This window comes from Mus musculus, chromosome X (genome assembly GCF_000001635.26).
Source record: "Mus musculus strain C57BL/6J chromosome X, GRCm38.p6 C57BL/6J".
Lineage (NCBI taxonomy): Eukaryota > Metazoa > Chordata > Mammalia > Rodentia > Muridae > Mus > Mus musculus.
The window spans coordinates 116,192,532-116,198,828 of NC_000086.7; the positions used below are offsets into that span (position 1 = coordinate 116,192,532).

General features: G+C 39.7%; 1 pseudogene; it reads left to right on the top strand.

Moving 5' to 3' along the window:
- Positions 1 to 5,657: 5,657 nt before the first annotated feature.
- Gm14904 lies at positions 5,658 to 6,061 on the top strand (annotated as a pseudogene).
- The last annotated feature ends 236 nt before the right edge of the window (positions 6,062 to 6,297 follow it).

The window sequence follows — 6,297 nt, forward strand, 5'->3', positions numbered from 1 at the left end:
GTAGCTAAGACAAAAGGATGGACCATCCAGATACGGCCACACCCGGGGTTCCATCTCATAATCAGCCACCAAATGCAGACACTATTGCATGTGCCAGCAAGATTCTGCTGAAGGGACCCTGATATAGCTGTCTCCTGTGAGGATTTGCCAGTGCCTTGCAAATACAGAAGTGGATGCTCATAGTCACCTATAGGATGGAACACAGGGCCCCCAATGGAGGAGCTAGAGAAAGTACCCAAGAGCTGAAGGAGTCTGCAACCCTATAGGTGGAACAACCATATGTACTACTCAGTACCCCCATAGCTCCTGTCTCTAGCTACATAATGTAGCAGAAGATGACCTAATTGGCCATCATTGGGAAGAGAGTCCCCTTGGTCTAGCAAACTTTATATGCCCCAGTACAGGGAAACACCAGGGCCGAGAAGTAGGAGTGAGTGGGTAGGGGATCAGGGCAGGGCGAGAATATAGGGGACTTTTGGGATAGCATTTGAAATGAAAATGAAGATAATATATAATAAATTTTTTTTAAAAAGATGAAAAAAATCAAAATGAAAATGATCTCTTTTCAAAACAGCATGCAGGTCTAAACAGAGAATTCTTAATAAATGAAATTACATAGCTTAAACATACTTAAAGAAATATTAACCATCCTTAATGATCTGGGAAATAAAAATTAATTTGAGGTTTGGCTTATACCTGTCAAAATGACTAAAATCAATAGCACAAATAACAACTCATGGTGGTGAGTGATGTGCAGCATATGAAACAGTAATCCATTGCTAGCTGGTGTATTAATTAATGTATATACACTATGGAAATAAGTACAGCAGTTCCTTAGAAAGTTGTGAATTTATCTACCTGGCGTTCCAGCTATACAACTCTTATAGTGCACATTTATCTAAAGGAAGCTTCCTCCTATGACAAGAACATTTGTTCAACCATGTTCAATGTTTCTTTATTCATAATAGCCAGAAATGGAAAACAACCAAGATGGCTATCTACAGAAGAATGGATAACAAATTTGGTATATTTACACAATGTAGTGTTACTCAGCTGTTTAGAAAATGTCATGAAAATTTTAGGAACTACATGGAATTTGACAGAACTAGGAAAAATTCATCCCTAGTGAGATAACCCATATCCAGAAATATAAATATGACATTTATTTGCTTATGTGTGGATATTTTCTGTTGAATAAGTAAATGAAGCTCTATCCGTAGACCCATAGAAGTTAGGGATAGAGAAAGGGACCAGGGGAGACCCATGGCTCTCCCTAGGATGGGAGTGGGTGAGTTGGAGAGCGGGCGAAGGGATAGGGGACATTCAGAGGGGAAACTAGGAAACGGGTTGGCATGTGAAATGTAAATAAAGAAAATATCTAATAAAAAGGAATAAATGTTATGAGTGAACTAGGGAAGAGGAAGTTGAGGGAGGGTATGAAAGGAGAGACAGCCAGCATTTGAGGGGTAGTATGGAATCCTAGTAGAGTGGAAAGATCCTAAAGTATATGAAGGTCATCCTAAAGCCGTCTCTAATAATGGGGGACATAGAGTCCCATCTGGCTATCATTTGTCACAAAATGAAGTTTCCAGTATCAGGACTGGGTTACATCCAATTGAGTTGTTGGCAAAAATTTTCCCCAAAACTCCAAACAGCCCAGGCTGTTGATAATATGGTTTTGTCAAAAAAGTGACAGCAAAGCCCCATTTGCTGAATGGAAAACCAACAGAACATATTAAAAATAAAGAAGTTGAGCTGGTGTCTACATAGAACCCCTACATTCTAGTATTTTTGGTGTGAGACTCTGCAGACTATCAAAAGAGAAACGTAAGTACCAAAACAACTACAAAACATTTGATCTACAATGCTCTGTTGCCTGCAAAATAATGGAACAAAGCTTTTTGGAGCAATCAATCTATGTCTAACTTGAGATGAAACATGTCTTATAGTTTCTATTGCTCTGAAGAGAAACCATGGCCATTGAAACTCCTAACAAAGAAAACATTTAATTGGGGTTTGCATATAGTTCAGAGTCTTAGTCCATTATTGTCATAGAGGGAAGCAGAGTGGCATACAAGTAGACATTGTTCTAGAAAGGTACTGAGAGTTATCACTGTGCTGTGAGTTCTACATCCAGATCATCATGCAGCAAGATGAGAGAGTTATTGAGCCTGAAACATTTGAAGCCTTAAAGCCCATACCCAGTGAAACAATTCCTCTGAGAAGGCCATACTTACTCAAACAAAGCTCATCCTAATAGTGCTACTCCCTATGAGATCCTATGAGGGACATTTTTATTCAAGCCACCACATTCTACTTCCCAGTTCCCATAGAAGTATAGCCATATCAGAATGTAAAACTGAATTCAACCCAACTTCTAAAGTCCCCATCTATAATCTATCATAGTCTCAACTCAGTTTAAAAGTCCAAAGTCCAAAGTCTCTTCTGAGACTTATATCAGCCTCTTAACTCTAAATCCCAGTAAAAATCAAAATGAAAATGCAGATCACATACTTCCAACTTATAATAGATTAGGATATACATTACCATTCCAAAACAGTGGGGGAAAAAAAAAAACATTGTGGGAAAATACTAGAACAGAGAACTAAAACCAGCTGAGCAAACTCCAAACTATGCATCTCTATGTCTGATGTCAAAGTACTCTTCATATCTTCAATCGCTTTTAGCTTCACTGACTGAAACAGACTTTTTTCTCTTGCACTGGTGTCACTCCCTGATATCAGATTTCCTTGGTAGGTATCCTACAAATCTGCTTTCTCTAACATCTTGATGTCTCCAAGTCAACTCGGAATTCACCCTCACCACTTCAAGCAATGGTTTCTCTTGGCCTCCATAAAGGGATGTCTTTTGCATATGCCTAGCCTCAGTGGCTTTTCTTTGTCTTAGAAGGAGATTCTATAACCTCTTTCTTTCATCCTTAACTTAAAAACTAGAACCATATGTCTGAATCTCCCAAGTTTTCTGCTTGCTGGGGAAGAAACATGATCCCTTCCTTCAATTCTATTTTCCCCCTATTTCTGATTTCTATGATTTCATTTGCTGTCTAACTTTAGATAACCTGCAAGTCACACTGTAGACCAGGCTGGCCATGAACACAAAGATCTACCTGTCTCTGCCTTCTGAGTGTTGACATTAAAGGTGTGCACAACCACAACAGGCCTTAACATTTTAAAATAACATTTTGCTTTTTACAAAAAAATATTCTTCACAGTTAGAAGCTTAGCTGGTTAGAGTCTTCATACACTTAGCATATCTCATTCCTTTAATCTGTTTTTACTTCCTGGTGCCCCCTTTTTTCTCAAACTTCACATTTTGTATTTTTCCTTGACCAGTTTGTTCATTTTCATTGTATATCTGCATAATTGTAGCCATTAATGACAATGCTAGGCCTTCTGGAAATCTCTCATGATAAAGCTGTCAATTCATAATTCTTTAATTTAGCCTCAAACAATTTTTTTGAAAAGTACAGAAAGAAGCCACATTCTTTGCCAAGATATTAAAATAACCATCTCTGGCCCACATACTAATATTCTTCTCTGGTGAAACCGCTTGATCTAGGCCCTCACAGTTCAAATAACTCTCAGCATCACTGTCTTTCATAATCCTACTTGTATGGCCAATTAAGCCATGCTTAAAGCAATCAACTGCTTTCCTACCCAAAGTCCCCCACATGTTCCCAATTCCTTCAAACAGAAGCATACTCAGACCTATTACAGCAATACTCTAGTTCCTGGTACCTACTTCTGTCTTAGTGTTTTACTCCTGTGAAGAGGCATTATGTACACTGCATATCGTATAATATAAAGCATTTAATTGAGGGTGGCTTTCAGTACATGGGCTTAGTCCATTATCATGGTGGGAATCTTGGCAGCAGGCAGGGAGGCATCGTTCTGGAAAGGTAGTTGATAGTTATATATCTAGATCAGCAGGCAGGAGGAAGAGAGAGCCACATGTCCTAGCTTAAACATTTGAAACCTAAAAGCTCAGCCCCAATGACACACTTCCTTCAACAAGGCCTTAACTATTCCAAAAATGCCACACTTCCTAATAGTGTTACTCCCTACGAGTCTAAGGGGGTCATATTGATTCAAACAACCATAGAACCTGCTACTAATTGTATGAACAAAATCTAGATGCCAGATAGTACAGAGACCTATGGTAAAACTAAATACTATTATTGACTCTTTTAAAACAATGACCTTTAAAAAATATCTCCTAACTATATTCTTATTTATTTATTTATTTATTTATTTATTTATTTATTTATTTATTGGTTTTTTGAGACAAGGTTTCTCTGTAAAGCCCTGGTTGTCCTAGAACTCACTCTAGACCAGGCTGGCCTCAAACTCAGAAATCCTCCTGCCTCTGCCTCCCAAGTGCAGGAATCAACATCATGTACCACCACTGTCTGTATTTTTTTTTTTTTGGTTCTCCTATACTCATAGATCAATGCTTCATTCAGCCATTATGAAAGAAGCTTCTTCCTTCAGCAGTTGGGAACAAATTCAGGCTCACAAGCAGATATTACTCAAAGAAATGGAGACTTTAGAACATACAGGTCTGAATACGATGTCTCCATTAAGTTCAAAACCTTAGATATCATAGAGCCCCACAGAAGAGGAAGAAGAGAGAGAAGAATAGGCAGAAGGGATGGAGACTAGCAGGAGGACAAAGATCAAAAAAAAAAAAAAAACTGAGTAAAGCTCATATGAATTCTTAGAGACTGAAGCAGAAAGACCAAGGTCAAAAACATGGTGTTCAGAAGGTTCTCTGTATATACATTATACCTTTCAGCTAAGTATCTCTATGGGACTCCTGAGTGTATGAACTAGCGGGTCTCTAGTTCTTGTGCCTACACTTGGTTCTCTTTTTCTTCGGTTGGTTTGCCTTATTCAAATTCAATATGATGGGTTTTGTTTTATCTTATTTTATATTGTTTTGTTATGTTTTAATGTTGTCTTCAGAAACCACAGTTTTCTGAGAGACAGAAAAGAAGTGGGTCATGATTGGAAGGGAGGTGGCAGAAACTGGGAGGAATAGCAAGAGAAGTAACTGTAATTCGAACATATTGTATAAGACGAGTCTATTTTCAATAAAACATGGAAAAGAAAACAAACTGAAACAAAAAGAAAAAGGGCATCCCCTTTGATCACCTTGAATACTAAAAGAGATCAGATTAGAACATTCTTCCCATTTCTCAAGCCAAACTTTTCTTGAGCACGGATAAGAAATACCTGTGCGTAAGGACAAGTTTCTATACAGACAACATAGTGCTGAAGTAGTTATTTGAGTAAGTTAAAACATGGCTGACAGTAGACATCATAGAGAATTATGAGACAGCACACCATGGCTGACACTGGAAGTCTCCTTGCTTATCCCAAGGTGATAAAGTGATGACAACACCCCCAGAGAGCTCTGGCTTGGATCAGCTACGTCATCAGTGGGAGCCCCTGTGAGTGGGCTGCAACCAATGAAGGGTTGTTAGGATACATAGTCCGGTACAAAGGGAAACATTGGACATTGGACATGGACTTGAGGCCCACAGTCCAGCAGCAGGTGAGCAGAGAGCAATCAGGTCAGCAGAATGCAGCCAAATATAGCCAAGTCATCCTGTGACATCACACTGTGAGGCCACCATGCCAAGGAGCACAGAAAACAGTCTTCGTGGGGCTTCAGGTTGCAGCCACCTTTGCTCCCCACCTCCAGAGCCGAGCTGATCTTTACAGTGAGCCTGGTGGAACAGAGTCTGAGGGACCTTAGCCATGCCTGGAGGCTCAGTGATATGGTGCCAATTTTCCTGGCAGCCATCCTGGAGTTCCTCACCTACAGGCTGCTGGAGCTTGCGGGCAATGAGACCCAGCAGAGAGGTACCCAGATGAGCATCACTCCTGAACTGCTGGACTTGGAGGTCTATAGCAATATGCAGCTAAGTGATGTGTTCCAATTCATCACCATCTCCCAGGTGGCCCCTGCTCATCATCAGCTACTAGCTTCTGCTGCTTCTTGGCTCTACTTGATGTTGGCTACTGGCTTGCTATAGATTGCTCTTATTATGTTTAGGTATGGGCCTTGAATTCCTGATCTTTCCATGACTTTTATCATGAAGTGTGGCTGGATTTTGTTAAATGATTTCTCAGCATCTAACGAGATGATCATGTCATTTTTGTCTTGGAGTTTGTTTATATAGTGGATTACGTTGATGGATTTCCGTATTTTAAACCAACCCTGCATCCCTGGGATGAAGCCGACTTGGTCATGATGAATGATCTTTTAGAT